The sequence below is a fragment of the Balaenoptera borealis genome (assembly GCF_965194805.1).
Source record: "Balaenoptera borealis genome assembly, chromosome: 3".
Lineage (NCBI taxonomy): Eukaryota > Metazoa > Chordata > Mammalia > Artiodactyla > Balaenopteridae > Balaenoptera > Balaenoptera borealis.
In genome coordinates this window covers 125,876,037-125,894,461 of record NC_138866.1, presented here as the reverse complement: position 1 = coordinate 125,894,461, position 18,425 = coordinate 125,876,037, and the positions used below count along the sequence as shown (strand labels likewise).

Here is an 18,425-nt window from a genome sequence, read left to right as displayed (position 1 = left end):
CATAATCACAAAGAGGCCAATTCTCCAGGAAGATAAAATAATCCTATATGTGTTTGCACCTAACAACAGAGCATCAAAATATGTGAGGCAAAAACTGATAAACCTGAAAAAGGAAATGGACCCATCTACTATTATAATTAGAGACTTCAAAGGTCCTCTTTCCAAAATTGATAGCTCAAATAGGCAGCAAATCAGTAAGGACGCAGTTGGCCTGAACAGCACAATCAATCACCTTTACCTAACTGACATTTACAAATACTCTATCCAAGACAGCATAATATGCATTCTCCCCAAGCTCGCATGGAATATTCATCAACAAAGACCACATTCTGGGCCATAAAACATACATTAACAAATTACAGAAAAGTAGAAATCATACACAGTATGTTCTTAGACCACAAATGAATTAGCCTAGAAATCAAAACCAGAAAGGTAGCTGAAAATCTCCAATTACTTGGAAACTAAACAATATATTTCTAAAAATATTTGGGTCAAAGAGGAACTCTCAAGTGTAATTAAAATATATTGAATGAAACAAAAATGGAAACACAGCTTATCAAAATTTGTTGTATGCAGCAAAAAGCAGTGCTTAAGAGCAAAATTTATGGCATTAAATGGAAAAGAAGAAAGAAAAAAAATCAACAAGCTCTAGTATACCTTAGTATACTAGAGAGAGAAGAACAATTTAAGCCTAAAGCAAGCAGGAAAAAGAAAAAAAAAGAAATAATAAAAATGAGAGAAGAAATAAATGAAATTAAAAACAGAAAAATAGAGAAAATTAACAAAACCTAAAGTTGATTCTTTGAAAAGATCACTAAAATTTATAAAACTGTCCCAACCTAACTAAGAAACAAGATATTGGACACAGTTTATCAATATCAGAAATGAAAGAAGGTTAATTCCTCCCGACTTCATGAAAATGAAAAAAAATAAAGAATTACAATAAACAACCCTATACTTACAAATTTGAATATTTAGAAGAAATGGATCAATTCTTTGAAAGACACAACTATCAAAAAGTATGCAAGAACAAACAGGTAACAAATAGGTAAACAGGCCTATATCAATAAAAATAAACTCGTTCTATGAAGCCAGCATTACCCCAATATCAAAACAAGAAGACTGAATCCAACCATGTATAAAAGCAAATATAAACCACGACCAAGTGGGATTTATCCCAGGTAGGCAAGGATGCTCAACGTTCTAAAGTAAGACAAGTAATCCATCACATCAACAGGCTGAAGAAAAAAAATCACACAATCCTATCATTAGATGCAGAAAAAGCATCTGACAAAATTCACACCCATTCATTTTAAAAAACCCTCGGTAAACTAGGAATAGAGAGAAACTTTCTCAATTTAATAAAGAATGTGGGGCTTCCCTGGTGGCGCAGTGGTTAAGAATCTGCCTGCCAATGCAAGGGACACAGGTTCGAGCCCTGGTCCGGGAAGATCCCACATGCCACAGAGCAACTAAGCCTGTGCGCCACAACTACTGAGCCTGTGCTCGAGAGCCTGCACGCCACAACTGTTGAAGCCCGAGCTCCTAGAGCCTGTGTTCTGCAACAAGAGAAGCCACTGCAATGAGAAGCCCATGCACCACAACGATGAGTAGCCCCTGCTCGCCGCAACTAGAGAAAGCCTGCATGCAGCAACGAAGACCCAATGCAGCCACAAATCAATCGATCAATCAATCAATTAATTAATTTTTAGAAAAAGAATATGAAGCAAATCCTACAGCTAACATCATACTTAATGGTGAGAAATTGGATGCTTCCTCCTAAAATCAGGAACAAGGTAAGCATGTCCTCTTTTATCACTCCTAGTCCACATAATACTGGAAGTCCTAGCTAGTTCAGTAAGATAAGAAAATATATACAGATAGGAAGGGAAGAAATAAAACTGTCTCTATTAGTAAGTGACAATATTCTGGTAGAAAATTCCAAAGAATGCTCAAAAACATTCCTGAAGCAAGTACAGCAAGGTTGCAAGATATAAGGTTAATATACAAAAGCCAACTGCTTTCCTATATTCCAGCAATGAACTACTGAAATTAGAAACTAAAAAACAATATCATTTACAATAGCTCCATAAAATAAAATACTTAAAAGTAACTCTAACAAAATATGTGTGGGACTTGTATATAGAAAACTATAAAACATTGCTGAAAAATTCAAAGAAGATCTAAATAAATAGTTATTTCATATTCATGGACTGGATGACTCAATGTTGTTAACATGTCAATTTTTCCAAACTTGATCTACAGATTCAGTGGAATCCCAATCAAAATCCAAACAAGCTATTTTGTAGCTACCTACAAATTGATTCTAAAGTTTATATGAAAAGGCAGAAGAACCAGAATAGCAAACATGATACTAAAAAAAAAAGTCAGAAGAATGACACTACTAAACTTCAAGACTTACTACAAAGCTATAGTAATCAACACAGTGTGACATTATTGGTCAAAGAAAGGATACATGGATCAGTGCAATAGAACAGACCAACACAAATATAGTCAACTGATCTTTGACAAAGGAGCAAAGGCAATTCAACAGGGAAATGATTTTTTTTCAACAAATGATGCTGGAACAACTGAACATTCACATGCAAAAAAAAAAAGAAAATTGACACACACAGACCTTACACCAACATTAAATAAAGACGGATCATGGACCTAAATGTAAAATGTAAAACTATAAAACTTCAAGAAGAAAACATAGACTTAAATCTATGTGACCTACAGTTTGGTGATACATATAGATATAATACCAAATGTATGATCTCTAAAAGAAAAACAAATGCCAAGTTAGACCTTATTAAAGTTAAAAACTTCTGCTCTGCAAAAGACACTGACATGAGAAAGAAAAGACAAGCCTCACACTGACAGTAAATATTTGCAAAATATATCATATAAAGTACTTCTATCCAAAATATACAAAGAACTCTTAAAACTCAATAATAAGAAAAGAATCAATTTAAAAATGGGCAAAAGATGTGAACAAACATGTCACCAAAGAAGATAACCAGGTAGCAAATAAGCAAGTGAAACGATGCCCCACATTATTTTCCATTAGGGAACTGAAAATTAAAGCAACAATTAAATCTCTCCACACCTATGAGAATACCTAATATACAGCAAATACCAAGTGCTGGCAAGGATTCAGGGAAGTGGGACTCTCATACATTGCTGGTGGTTATGAAAATGTGTAAACACTCTGGAAAACTGTTTTTAGGGTTCCTATAACGATAAACAAGTTTACCAAAAGACCTAGCATTGGTACTCCAAGGTGTTTACTCACCTGATTTGAAAACTTGTCCATACAAAGCTCTGCATGCAACTGCTTATAGAACACCTATTCACAACTGCCCAAAGAGGAAACCTTCAATGGATGAATAAACAAAACGCGGTACAAATAATGGGATAGCATCCAATAATAAAAAGAACTATCGATAAACATGGGGGAATCTCAAAGGCATAATGGTGAATGAATAAAGTCAGTTTCAAAATGCTGCATATTGCATAATTCTATGTGTATAACATTCTCGAAAAGACAAAACTACAGCAATGGAGAATATATCAGTGGTTGCCATATGTCAGAACATATTAGGGTTTGGAGAGGGTGTGGCTATAAAAGGGCAACAAGAGGGAGTTCTTGGGATGATGTATCCTAATTGTGCTAGTGGTTACACGCATCCAAACTGGTGTTTGAAAACTCACAGGGCTGTATATCCAAAAAAATAAAAAGTCAATTTTACTGTATATTAATTTAAGAAGTCAAATAAATTACTAAAAATGATATATTTAGTAATTTACAGATATGTGTGCATAATGTTAAAAACCAAGCAAGAAGTCCTAAACTAAGAGTGAAACAACGATTGTCAAGAAATGCATGAGGATGGCATTAGTAACTTGTAATATAACATTATTTGTAAGGGGGGGCGTGGTTACACCGAGAAGGTGATGTGAGAGTGGGCAGAAGGCAGTGGGCCGGCCTTGGCATCAGAGAGAGGAGCCGTCCGAAGTTGTGGTGTGAAAATACTTTTAAGAGGAAGGCAAGAAATGGGGAAAGGTCAGAGAACCGGTTTAAGAGGCAAAGGGAGCAGCTTCAGATGAGATGTGATGCACTGGCCCCGAAGCAGGTCTCGGGAATGGAGCCGAGACAGGATGGGTGGGAGAAAGTTTGGGATGCTGAGGAAGAAAGCGTGAGCAGAAAGCAAGAAATGATGAAGGTGGGCGCAGACAGTGCGAGGCAGGCAGACGGGCAAAGGAAGGTTATTTAAGCAGCGTCTCCTGCAGTCCCGGAGGCAGGTGCCAAGGGGCACCTGGAAGAGCTACCGCGGGCGCGGGTACGCGAGCGAGGGGTGCCCCGCGCTCTCCCCGGAGTCCGGCTCTCTGCTCGAGTGGTGGCCGCGAGCACGCGCGCTCGGAGCCGGCCGGCAGGGCGGGGGCGGGGTGCGTGCACGTCCACGCGGGAAGGGGGCGGGGCGCGGCTGCGGCCGGTGACGTCAGGGGGCGCGCGCGGCCGCGGGCGGAGCGGAGGGGCGCGAGGGGCGGAGCGGAGCGCGGGAGGAGGCGGGGGTGGAGAGGCCCCCGGACCGCGAGCGGCAGCTGGGGAGGGGGCCGCGGAGCCGGAGCGCGAGAAACAGCTGATCCGATTTTCCTTAAAGCGAGAGAAAATGGAAGTCGGGTAGCGGTGACTGAGGCGCTGCGGGCTGGCCGAGCGGAGCGGCACGGCGCGGCAGGTGAGACGGCGCTGGCCGCGGTGCTGCCGGCGGCGGTGGGGCCGGGGCCGCGGTCCCGGTAGGTGCGCGGTCAGTCCCAGCGCGGCGCCGGATGCCTCCGCGGCTTTGCGGCGGAGCAGGTGGGCGCAGAGGCCGGGCAGCCCCTGTACCGGGCCGCGAGGGCGCGGGGGTCGCGGGCTCGGCGCGGGGCTCGCCGGCGCGTCTGCATTGCGGGCTCGTCTCTGGACCCCGCGGGCGCCGCGGCCACCGGCTCCGGCCCGGCGCGGGTCTCGGGGCAGGGCGCGGCGCTCTCGCTGGGTCGCTGACGGTGTCTCCTCCGGGCCCCTGAGCCATATGCACTGGAACGTGATGACGGGCGCGGGGACACCGGCCCCTCGGTCCGTGTGAGCGCGCCGGAGTCCCGGGGCGCCAGCGGACGCCCGGCCACGGCCCGGCAGCAGCTCGTGAGGCCGCCGGCCGGGTGCCCCGGCTGTGTGGGCCACCGCGGCCCGGTACGCTGCTCGCTCGTTCCACTGGGTTTGTCTGGACAGCGGGCGAACCGTTAATGCAATTTGGCTGTGAACCCGGAGGCCTTCCCTGGTATCTTCTCACTGGAGGGGGGGAGATCGCATCTGCTGTGCTCTAAGTGCTCCTTTAAATTCGGGAGATGTCAGTGATGTCATCATTAACAAAAACTTTCCTTCATTGGACACAACCACCCAAGTGCACCCTCCTCCCGTGCAGCTCTTGCAGTCTTTTGAGACTCTGCCACAAAATAGATTTCCCTCTGCTCTGTGAACTCGCCAGCCTTACACAGGTGAAAACGGTTTTTATTTTTATTTCTTGGCTTGAGAATGAATAGATTCGAGAGTGCCTGGAGGGAAACTTGTTAGATCCCCACGGATCTGGGAATCACTTCATCCACATCACAAGGATCCAGGGGAAAGTCATGCATGACACTTACGTGGTTATTGCCTGGCTTTATCTTTATGATTGAAAGTGAGCCATGAGATGAAAAATTTTAAAAGACATTATATTCGAGGTGGCAGATGATGTGTTCAGGAAAAGGTAGACAGCGTGGCCTAGATCTTCAAGGGCCTTGATTGCTTCAGGAAAATCTGCGGGTCTGCTTCCTATCCATCACCTCCTCTCTCTGACCCCCTCCCCCCCAACTAGGATGGGCCTGGGAGCAGCTTGCCCTGGAGAAAGGGGTGACAGCTTCTCTGGGGCCCTCCCTGCCGTTCCTTTCCTTACTGTAGCAGCTGTGCGGCCCATCAGGTTGAAGGCCAGCTTAACATCTGAAGAGGGTTGAGAGTGCAGAGGCTGGGACCTACCTGTATGGCACACAAAGTTATGGGGAAATTTCTCCCCCTAAATTCGAGCAGCGTGCCAGCCTTATTGTGTGTGTGAGTATTCCATTAGTACTGACTGTGATGAGAACAGAAGCAAGCAAGTTCCCAAGACAGTCTGTATATCTACTTAAGCCTATCATATCAAAAGGATATTCAGTAAGGGACAAAAGTATTGACATTCGTGTTTTTAATAATTAATGACTCTTCCTCATTGGTTCAAAGAAGCATGGCTTAAATTATTAGTGTGGTCATATTGGGTCTGTAAGGAATTTAATACCACAGGCCATGCAAAAGTTTGAGTCTGGTCAGGAAGATAAGCTTTCAAAAACCCTGGATTGGTGGGAAGAAAACGGGGAAACAGGGCTTCACCTTAGGCCTTGGCATTCAGGGTGGCAGTAGATGGAAACCATTGCATTATGGAGTCTTGCCTTGTGTGGGTCTCAGCCTGAGTCCTGCGTGGAGGCTCTCAGCCCTGGTGGAGGCCAGCACGAAAGTCACCAGAAAGCTGAACTGTCTGTTCTCCCGTTGTGGAGAAGGGGAGGGGCATGTCCCTCTGAAGCAGCCGTATGTGCATGGCCTGTCACCTCCTGAAGGTGCCAGATTTATTCACAGTGGCAAGGCTGCATGAGACAGGAAGGCTTGTAGTAGAATTGTCTCCAAATGTGCATCTTTTCCTCTTTTCGGCGACTTTGCCCCTGCTGCATAACAGTTGCTACTTGACCTCTTAAGTCATTGCCGAGATTTTTTCTGTAATTGAATTAGCGTCAATCCTATGAAAATTGGTTTTTAAGGCTCTAAGCTATGAATTCTGGCCACATATCCTTTTCACTTGTAGACCTGTGAAAGTATTCATTATAGTGTTTTTGATTTAACTCACTGTAGTACTCGTGAAAATACAAATTCAAGTGTTCTCACTAAATCTTGAGATAGTAACCACTGATTTCCTAAAACATTTCAAAAACCCTTACTTTAAAGCCTCTTCATCCCCTTTTTATGGTTAGAACATCACATTTTCTGATTCTGGGAAGCCGAAATTGCCTTGGCTTTTCTTCTTGTTCCCTTTGGGTGTTAAGGTCATTTAATTCCTGTCTTAGGCCCAGAGAATAAAGGCTGAGTCAGCTCCCGAGGGGCCAGCAGGGGGCGTGCTAAATGCATCTTGGCCGTCCTCTACCTGAGCCACCTTGGGAAAGGATGAAGGATCCCCAAACTGCGGGTGTGTGCGTCTGTGCCCCGCGTCTCCGTGTGCCCATCCCCCAATGAATGGACACTGAAGGAAGCACATGCTTTGAATAGCCAGAGGTTGTGGCTTCCAGAATGGGTCTCCCTCCGTGGGGCACAGAGATTGCTTTAATGGCTCCATGTCTTTGGAGAGTGATGGTTGGTCGTAGTCGGAGGATTCAATGCCTCCTCAGACCACAGAAGGGAGAGTGTTGGCTTGGGGAGGAGCGACTTGGCCTCATGGAACTCCTGCCTACATCTTGGTCCTGGTGAGGGCGTGATGGTGCCAGCCAGGATAGCCAGTGGAAATGCCCACCATCCCCCAATAATGCTTTCTTTTGGGTTTCACAGCTACTGACTTAAACCCCGAGGACTCTGTCAGTGGCACCTCCCAGGGGGTTTATTTGCCTGCCTTGCTAGGGTTATTGGCCTCAGGGTTTCTCTGATGGAGAAAAGCAAATGTTTAATCCCTCTGTGTGTCTTTACCTGAAGAAAATGAAAACGGGAGAAAAGAGGCAACTGTGCTTTTCACTTAAATGTGCTTAATCTGATTTTAAGTGTGTGCCATGTTATTCATCAGAAAGTTCCTAGTGAGTCTAGAGAGGCGAGCTCCTGCGGGGAGGGTTGTCTTGCCAAGGTGAGGGGGAGGTGTGTGTGTCCCAGGGCTTGGATGACCGTCAAGGGGTCTAGTTATGGTGTCCTCCCCAGGTTCCTTGTGGAGCCCAGATGCTGAAGGGAGAGATCACACCTTGAAGGGAATAAGTCTTCTACTAGACAACTGTCCAAATGCTATGACTGGATATTTCTTTATACTTCTTATTCTGTTGAAAATGCGTGTAAATCGAACTATTGATTTCAAAGGGGCAAATGGAAATTGTTTTCCAGCTTTGTGCCTCTCTTGGAGCACTTTAAATGGCTACAGGGGAAGTGCCACTCAATTAAAAGACAGGTGGTACCTGATCCTTTTGGAATCTGTCCATCCCTGAGGAGGAGCACAGAATATCCTACTCAGGGGGAATCCTGAGATCCATAGGCATTTGAAAGGAAGCAAAACATGCTGGTTCCTTTTTATGGTACATCTAATTTGAAAATATTTTACCCTTGAAACTTGGAAGCAGAGTTTCGTTTGCCCTTGGCAGACTACTGCATCCCCCAAGCAGTCTGTGTGTCAGACCAAGACACAGATGTGACAGATGTGACAAAGCAGGCCAGGAAGGAACTGCCTTTTCCACTCTTTGGGGATGGAGTTCCTTACCATTCATAGTAACAAAATGGGTATATGGGTTGAAAACAAGTCTTTCAAATTCTGAAAATGAGAGAGAGGCTAATGCTGCTATATTACCTGCCCATGTTGTCGAGGTGTGTTTAGCTGGCTGGTTTACACACAGTATCTCGTGGTGGGAGGGAGGGCTCTGGTAAAGACTGGGATTAAGAGGGAGTAGACCCTGCATTTCCTCCTGCATCGGCCACAGCCGGCCACCCTGGATGAGGCATGGCCCTGTCATGCTCTAGGCCACTCGTGAGAAAAGGAGAAAGTTAACCTCCCATGTCTCCAAGGCCTTATCTAGTAAAATTGCCGGATCCCACAGACCCCTAGTGCTTGCTATTAGATTTCTGCTATCCACCATCTCACGTTCTGAGAAGTCAAATGTACATTCATGCTAATGCAAGTTTTAAATACACCTCTCTTGCTTTAAGTAGATAGGTCTAAAGTAAACTCATTTTCTGGGTTTGAAAGATTTTGAGTTTCTCCTTGCAAGGAACTATTTTCTGTTTGAACTTAGTTTATTCTTCCATAGTTTTCCTTATAAGTGTGATGGATATTTGATGTCTGAGTGAATATGCATGCATAAGATGCAGTATTAACTTTTAGGAAATTTAAAAGGAGACCGCAGAAATTCATTTTCTTTTCTGCTCGGTGTTTCATTCAATTGTTTTATTAGATCAGCAGAGTTTCACATGATGCTAGGGATGGGTGTGAACAGACCACCAACCCATCCCTCTGTGAGATTCAGTTTCTCAGTTACTGAGGTGAGTTTAGGAGTGGATGTCCTGGTGCTGCCCCTGCCACCTTGAGCCTTGCTACCGCTGTGAAGACTCCAGCTTTGCTGCCCCTGGGGCTGACACACCCGTGATTTACCCAGATTATCTCTGTGGTTCCATTTTAGAATTGTCTATGACATGGGGCTCCCCTGGATATTTTTTAAAATATTTATTTATTTATTTATTTATGGTGTGCCGGGTCTTAGTTGTGGCACGCAGGATCCGTGTTGTGGCATGCAGGCTCTTTTTTAGTTGTGGCATGTGGTCTTCTTAGTTGCGGCATATGGACTCTTATTTGCGGCATGCCTGCAGGATCCCCAACCAGGGATCGAACCCGGGCCCCCTGCATTGGGAGCACAGAGTCTTATCCACTGGACCACCAGGGAAGTCCCCCTCCCCTGGATATTATAGGAAGCTTGGAGCTGCCCTGGCATGTCTGGACTGTGGAAGAGACCACACGATGGACTGTGTCCTAGGATGTGATGTGCCTCCTGCCCCGAAGCCCACCCCACGTCCCAAGACTGAGTCAGTACCTATTCATATTGGGTGTCCAAAGACCACATTCCATTCCATTTCCCCACAGTTACTGTAATGATTATTTGAAGCTTGGAGAATGTGTGTATTATTGAAATATGGGGCAACACATTTGCATGTGTAGTTTTTCATGCCTTTAAAAAAAATTGTTGAACAAGGTATGTATTGTTCACTTTTTATTTTTTTAAATTGAAGTATAGTTGATTTACAATGTGTTAATTACTGCTGTACAGCAAAGTGATTCAATTATACATATATATGTATATATATACACATTCTTTTTTTAATATTCTTTTCCATTATGGTTTATCATAGGATATTGAATATAGTTCCGTGTGCTATACAGTAGAACCTTGTTGTTTATCCATTCTATATATAATAGTTTGCATCTGCTAACCCAACCTCCCACTCCATCCCTCCCCCAACCCTCCCCCTTGGCAACCACCAGCCTGTTCTCTATGTACGTGATTCCATTTCTGTTTCATAGATAGGTTCATTTGTGTCATATCTTAGATTCCATGTATAAGGGATAATCATATGGTATTTGTCTTTCTCTTTCTGACTTACTTCACTTAGTATGATAATCTCTAGTTGCACACTTTTTCTTTTTAAAATGTATTCATTGGAGTGTGTTTTACCAGTCTTTTAAATAATATCATGCTGTCTCTTGAAAGAATCATCCCTGAGCAGAAAAAAAAAATGGATGAGTTGCCAGCCAACTTGGACGGGGTGAACAGCTGTGTGACCCTGGGTGCAGTCCCAGGTGGCCTCCCAAGAGGAGAATCTCTGCTCTGGCTTCGCGTAGGTTTGCGGGGAGGAGCAGGTGAGAGAGGGTGCAGTGAGTCCCTCAATTCTAAAGAGATCAGTCGTTCCAATAAAAGGAACTGGAGGCAGAGTGTGCCCACCTCACTTACCACGAGCCCGTTTCTCTCCCTTAGTTTTCTCAATTGATGGATTTACAGTTTGCACTAGATTCAAGTCCTAGCTTCAGTGAACTTGCTTTAACTTTTTTTTGTTGAGGAAGGAGGCATGGGTAAGAAAGATGGAGGGCCTTCTTTGGCCTAGTGATTCTTGTTGTTTATCTGGAATTGTCAGCCAGTTCTGTTAAAACAGGCTAAAGGAAGTTCCTCCAAGTCAGAATAGACGCCAGACCTCCTGATAATTGGGCTGCATCTCCTACCTCTTGGGTGCTGCTGGGCATGTGAATAGCAGGCCCCCCAGGGCTCATTGGATGGATCGTTACAGAACACACTTTCTTACTCTTAGAGTTGATGAAAGATTAGTCTTTCAAATGGAAAACTAGGGGGTGAAGGAGAGGAAAGAGAAAAGGATTCCAAAGGTGGGGTCCTGCCAGTCCCATGTCAGTGAGGGTCAGTGACCATGGCCTGAGGCCCCGCCAGCATGGGCGGTCTTGGCATTTACCCTTGGGGGAGGTGTTGGCCGGCCTGGTGTCCGCACCACTCTCCCCACCCTGAGCGAACCCCCTGGCAGGGCCTGCTGCCGTGCTTGGAGCAGGTCTCTGGGCGGTGAGACCAAGGAGCATCCCTTGTCATCGGTGTTAAATGTGGTGCAGGGCAGAGAAGTCTCTGTGCCTCCTGAGGGACGACACAGGCCCCACGGGAGGAAGTGGCTCTTTTGCAAGCCCCGTCACTTATTAGGTCACGTGAAAGCTCTGTGGCTGACTGTTTCACATGGTACCGTGTCTGCACAGTTATCGGTAGGCAAATTGAAAGGCTGCACTGGATCTCTTGGGAGCCTGTGCCCTGGACTTGCAGGGATGGGTTGCACTTCGTATCCACGTCTCTTGATTATTCCGTTTGTACAGTCTGTCTGGTCTGAGGTGCTGTGAACTGGGCCCTAAGGGCCCCCTAGTTGGAAGTGGCTGGAGGACTCCGGTTGTCAGGCCTGCCGTGTGCAGTCAGCCTCCATCTCCCCGGGGTCATCTGCCCTCACTGGCCGAGGCTGACAGCGTTTCCTAAGGTTTCTTCCACCCAAGTTCACTTACCCCATGAACAGTCTGGAGGGCACTGTGTTCAGAAATGCATTATCACATAGGGCTCGACGCATAAGGCTTCTGGGGCTCGGGAGGTGTGATACAGGCAAGAAATTCCACTGCTTCATGTTAGCGGTTTGTTAGAAGATGCTGTGTTGCTGCATTTAAATTAGGAGCTACTGTGGAGGTTGCAGACACCACAATGAAGCGAGTCACATGAATTTTTTTGGTTTCCCAGTGCATATAGAAGTTATGTTTACACCATCCTGTAGTCTATTAAGTGTGCAATAGCATTATGTCTACAAAATACATATACCTTAATTTAAAAATACTTTGTGGCTAAAAAATGCTAACCATTATCTGACAGGTATCTGCAGGGTTGCCACAAACCTTCAGGTTGTAAAAAATGCAGCATCTGCGAAGCGCAGTGAAGCAAAGTGCAATGAAAGGAAGTCTGCCTGTACTAGTCTGTGGGGTGACCAGAGGTCCAGGCGGGAAACGTGGCCGTGGCCATGGAGGAGTATGTGTGTGTGGCCCCTGCGGGCTGAAGGCCGGGCTGGGCCTGCTGGGGGAGACTCCCAGCCTCTGGCCCAGGCCCCCACCTTGGGCACCTTTTTAGTCCTCTGTTTCACAGGTGAGGTGGAGACAGGTAGCTGCCTGACCTCTGATGTCTCATTCAAGTCCATGATTCTGTGCCCAGTAATTCCCTCCTTCTCTCCAAGTGCTGACTAATCAGGGGAAAGAAAGCCCCACTCATTGCTGGGAGAGAACAGCTAGGGGAAATTAGGCGTCTCTTAAAAATATTTGTATCCATTTTTCAAGCTGAGGAGAATACAGAGCATTTTAAGAAGGATTTATAATTAGAAATGGATTGTGTGGTCAGCATCCCTCCTTCTGACCATGAGGCTGCGAGGAGAAGGCTGTGCTGTGGCCCCGTGTTCAGAACAGGCTCTCCACACGTGTTTGTGAAATGCAGTTCCTAGTCCTGTGGGAATTAAAATTAGAAATTTAGTTATTCTTTCTAGAATTGTTTAGCTCCCATGAGTTCAGAAGTGTTATAGTTGAGAATGTGGCTCATGTCAGATCTGACACATTTTCAGACTTGAGCCCCCAGTTTGGCAGCGTGCAGAATAAAAAAAGCCTGCATTATTTACCGATTCACCGTGATGTGACACACCACAGAGTGTCCGTTCTCTGGGGAGGTGTAGTTTCACCTTCTCCATATATGTGTCGCAGACACTGTATGCAGTCTTAGGGAATATTAGCTACATCTATTTGATAAGGCAAATGACTGTATTCCGGATTTTTAAAAACCCTCCTCCCCACCTCCCCTTTCCTCGTCTGGGGTTGCGGAGGGGCCTTGAAGAAAGAAGCAGTCTGCGTCATCCATGCTTAGCCGGGGCCGGGGACCCCTGGGGCTAATGCTTCCTCTAGGCCTCCCTCCGCACCCTGACAACAGTGCGGCCCACTCTGGCCCCCTGACCAGCACTGCCCTCCTGCTCCCTGCCACGCCTCTCTCCTGGGCTCGTCGCCCTGCTCTGGAGAGTCCTCAGGGGGCTGCTGGACCCCTCAGACCTCACCCCTGAGCAAGATCCCTTCCCACCTGCCTCCCTGTTATTTCAGTTTGGCAAGAGGATAAGATCTACCCGACTTCGCCTAACAGAGCAGAACCATGACGCCATGATGGACAGGTATTGAGTGGGAAAACGATCCTTTCTGGATAAAGTACTGCTAGGAAATTTTTTTCTTTTAAGTAATTAATTAACCTTCTCTGTCAATGTCCCCTCTCGGTGTTCTCTCTGCTGCAAAAGTTGCCCAAGAAGGAACCGAACCACTGCACACGTGATGATAAAAGTGGGGGTTCACGATTCAACACTGCTGCCTCGGCAGAACAGCCCTTTATGAGAATGGAAGGTCTGTGGTCCTTCCCCTCCCCACCCCACCCAGCTCTGGATGAGGCCAGGTGTGGGTCCCTAGAGGGAGGTGAGGGTGGACATTACTGAGAACAGGCTTGCAATCATTGTTTACCCTCTGGGTAAGGCGATGCCCAGGGCACCAGAGAGAGGGAGAGTCTAGTGCTTGAGGGTGTGTTTGGAGCAGTCTGGAGACCCAGACCCCTCTTCCCCAACCCCAAAGTGTGTTTTCTTCCTGTCACACTCTTCCTAACAGGGAGGAAGAGAGAAGCAGAGACATTTTCCGAGCAGGAGGTCGTGTTGGCCATCCACTCCCCAGCGTGATGGAACAACCTGTCTAAATTCACAGAGCTGCCAAGCCTGCAGCACGGAAGACCAGGTTCCTCATGTTCTTCCCATCAGTTCGTTGTGTTGCCCAAGAGACGGGCAGTGACATTTTGCCCCGAATTCCTGGTGGTATTCATGGACCAGTGGGCAAAGGCATGAGAAATCACCTCTTACATGGACGTTTGGTCGCCCCAGCAACAGATCTTCCCCGAGGGTCCCGGGTGCTGGCCCAGGCTGAGCCTGAGTGACATAAGGAAAACTGGGGCGCTGCATGATCTCTGGGCAGCTACCAGGCTGGAGGGGAGTCCACATGTGAGGCATCATGTCGACGGAGCACAGCCAGGCAGGAGCCACGCTTCCTCCATAGTGGACAGGTGGGGTGGGGGCCTCCACGGCCCAGGCACATTCTCCAGGGAGGCAGAGCCCTTCACAAGTCCAGGCTGGGTTTCTTCATCTAGGTATGAGGCTGTACTTTGTAAATTAAGACTATACAAATGTAAGAAACTGTTTTGAGGTTTTTGTTGTTGTTATTGTAGTTACTTTTCAGAAGCAAGAATAAAAACCTGAAGGAAATGTAGAAAGAGCCTAAGTCTTTTGGAGACATGTAGAATTTGCATGAAGCTGTTAGGTGGTTCCCAGTGGTTCACAGAGGAGAATGGCCCCCAGACGTTCGCTGCTAGCCCAGGAGGCTAGAACTAGACTCATGGGCTGTATGCAGGCAGGGCTTAACCATGGTCAGGCTGTGGGACTTTTCAGAGGGACCCAGCAGGCCTGAGGCTGCGTGCCCATTCCCTGGGGCTGTGCCATATCCTCCCCAGGGTGTTTCCAGGCACTTGGCCCAGGTTAGCCCATGAGTGTCTGCTGGATGGACCCCCACATTCAGGGCACTGAGTGGAGCGGGTCCAGGTCAGGCCCCTTCTCTGACCACCTGCTGGCCTTGCACTTGCTCTGGCCAGCCACTCCCGTGGGGTCCTGCATCCCCAACATGTTCTGCTTTCCAGAGAGTCCACAGGGGAGGTTGTAGGCACCCAAGTGCCTGCAGAGGAGCCCCTGAGTGCCCAGGCCAGTGGGGGGTGGGACACTGCCATCCCTGGGCCCCCTGGGGGCATGGGTGTGGGAGAGGCTGTGCTTTGGGGCCAGACACACTGTGTTCTGTTTCCATGGTGCTGCCTCCTGCTGTGAGTCCCTGGCTGGGTCCAGTTGTCTCCCAGCCTCTGCATCCCTGCAGGTGACAGCAGGTCCAGGGGTACCTGTTGGCTCTCTGCAGCTTCTCTCCAGGCTCCTCTCCCCTCAGGATGGAGCCCTAACCCACTGGGTGTTCATTCCTTTTCAGCAGGGTTGGGAAGAGACCTGCCCCATCGCTGGGGACCTTGGGGAGGTGTCTCACTGCCCTGAGCCTCCATTCCCACGTCTGGAATGAGGGAGAGCCTCATTCCATTCACGGGGTTGTTGTGAGGACCACAGAGGCTGGTGGACAGGTGCTTGTGTTGAGATCAGAGAGAGGTCACCCTGGAAACAGAGACCCTGGAGACCCTCTGAGAGCTCCAGAGCGAGTCGCGCCAGCACCATCTTCCTGAGTTTGTGGGATGTTCTGGGATACAGAACAGCCTGGAGCAGGAGAGGGCCGTCTGGACCCTTTGGACTTTCATCGGAATTCACTGTGCATTTTCCTTTTTAGGGAGCAAACCGGAGGATACTTCAAACCTTTGTCCAGTGTGTGTCATCGATGTTCATTTTTTAATAGACTATTGATGAGTGTAATTGATGTGTTGGGGGAGGGGGAGGGGAGGTAGGAGAACCTGTTTGTCTGCACTTTGCTCTTGGTGTTTTGAGCATAAACCATTTGTTTTGGGGATACTTTTTGTAAAACACATTCCATAAGAAATACTGAAATCTAGAAAGACAAAACTAATACAGAACTTGCCACATCCTGTCCCCAGCCCTACAGAAAGGTGGGAGGGCAGGTATTACTCCATAGAAATAGGGGCATACTAGTTTTTGCCCTTTCTCCTTTGCTTATTCAATTTTCTTAAAAAATGAGATGGCCAGTATGTGCACAGGCTAACAGAATTCAAGTAAAACAAGAGTATATAGTAAAATGTGAGTCATTTTCTTACGCCAGGCCCAGTCCCTCTCTCAAGAGGCCCTGCTGTTAATTGCTCCTGTGTACCTTTCTAGAAATATTCTGTGGATGCCCAAGGATGTATCTTTTCTTTTTTCATGTTTAAACACATAGGAGCATACAGTGTCCATTGTTCTCCAGTTTCCTTTATTCTCACTTAATCATGTTGAAGATTATTACATTTTTTAGACTGTCGTATGTGCTATTTAAATAAAATGTACTCCATTGTATATATGTGCCGCATCTTCTTTATCCGTTCATCTGTCGATGGACACTTAGGTTGCTTCCATGTCCTGGCTATTGTAAATAGAGCTGCAGTGAACATTTTGGTACATGACTCTTTTTGAATTATGGTTTTCTCAGGGTATATGCCCAGTAGTGGGATTGCTGGGTCGTATGGTAGTTCTATTTTTAGTTCTTTAAGGAAGCTTCATACTGTTCTCCATAGTGGCTGAATCAATTTACATTCCCACCAACAGTGCAAGAGGGTTCCCTTTTCTCCACACCCTCTCCAGCATTTATTGTTTCTAGATTTTTTGATGATGGCTATTCTGACCAGTGTGAGATGATATCTCATTGTAGTTTTGATTTGCATTTCTCTAATGATTAATGATGTTGAGCATTCTTTCATGTGTTTGTTGGCAATCTGTGTATCTTCTTTGGAGAAATGTCAATTTAGGTCTTCTGCCCATTTTTGGATTGGGATGTTTGTTTTTTTGATATTGAGCTGGAATATTACTCAGCCATAAAAAGAAACGAAATTGAGTTATTTGTAGTGAGGTGGATGGACCTAGAGTCTGTCATACAGAGTGAAGTAAGTCAGAAAGAGAAAAACAAATACCGTATGCTAACACATATATATGGAATCTAAAAAAAACAAACAAAAAAAAGTCATGAAGAACCTAGGGGCAAGACAGGAATAAAGACACAGACCTACTAGAGAATGGACTTGAGGATACGGGGAGGGGGAAGGGTAAGCTGGGACAAAGTGAGAGAGTGGCATGGACATATATACACTATCAAACGTAAAATAGCTAGCTAGCGGGAAGGAGCCGCATAGCACAGGGAGGTCAGCTTGGTGCTTTGTGACCACCTAGAGGGGTGGGATAGGGAGGGTGGGAGGGAGGGAGATGCAAGAGGGAAGAGATATGGGGACATATGTATATGTATAACTGATTCATTTTGTTATAAAGCAGAAACTAACACGCCATTGTAAAGCAATTATACTCCAATAAAGATGTTAAAAAATAAATAAATAAAATAAAATGCACTCATTTAAATTTTATTTAATTTAATAATGAAGGATTTGCTGAATTTAAGCTTAGGGTCTTCTATCTTGGAGTTCCCAGCATGTTTCTTCCCTGGGCTGGGTGGGCCAGCCAGTGGTAACCATAGTCCCAGAGTACGTAGTGGCCGGCCCCTCCCAGGTGGCAGTTCCTGCAGTAGGGCGGGCCCATGAGCAGGAAGTAGTGTCCCTCTGTCCACTCCCTGCCATGTGGGTTAGGCAGGTGCTCAGGAGGAAGGATTGACTGGGGAGAAGCTATAGTCTCCATTCAATCCCTGTAAAGTTAGGAGGAAACTATGAAATATGTTTGCCAGCTGCCTTGAGTGATATCAGTTTAGTTCTGCTTTGAAAGATGACTAAAGTGCATGCCCACCCTTCTTTCCCCCACCCTCCCATTCCTGCTGTCTTGTTGTTTATGTCACCATTGCTTACATGGTCTAGACACATACTATTTGCCCTCTCGTAGGTAACCTCATTTTCCACAGTTACGTGGTCTTCGTGCTACATTTAGATGGATTCCAGGATCACACAGTACTGGTCCTTTATCTGTAATTTTAGAGGAATTCTCAAGGCTTTTCTTTCAATTCCTATTTCAGTTGTTGCAGTTCATGATAGAGTTTTTTGGTCATGATCCCCTGCTCTCCTCTCAAGTGGCTCATGACTCCCAGTGGAGAATTTTTGCAAGCTTCAAAATATCTCTTGCCTGAGTATAAAACTCTTGAGTCGCACTCTTTCCTTTAAAACTTTATAGAAATATTTTTGTCTTTTAGCATTGAGCATGATTGTGAAGGTATTTGAGCTCAGCCTGTCTTCTACCTGGATGTTCGTATGATTCTTTTGATTCAGTAACTTCTCCAGGCTGTTTCTGTATGCTCATCTTCTGTGTCACTTTCTTTTAAACCGAACACAATATACCC

General features: G+C 46.3%; 1 protein-coding gene and 1 long non-coding RNA gene across 4 annotated transcripts in view; one reads left to right on the top strand and one right to left on the bottom strand.

Moving 5' to 3' along the window:
• The window catches only part of LOC309624921, a 999,471-nt gene that overhangs the window by 563,581 nt on the left and 417,465 nt on the right, over window positions 1–18,425 (bottom strand). The window lies entirely within an intron of this gene.
• LOC309624910 (OTU domain-containing protein 7A) overlaps window positions 4,510–18,425 on the top strand; it is a 384,496-nt gene continuing 370,580 nt past the window's right edge. Inside the window, exons 1-4 of one of the 2 annotated variants that reach the window (XR_014242203.1) lie at window positions 4,523–4,742; window positions 13,485–13,552; window positions 13,673–13,775; window positions 14,031–17,247. The gene's annotated coding sequence lies outside the window, so the exon portion shown is untranslated. Of the gene's footprint in view, window positions 4,743–13,484; window positions 13,553–13,672; window positions 13,776–14,030; window positions 17,248–18,425 lie in introns of those variants that run through there. The other variant, XM_082383632.1, reaches the window with a different exon arrangement.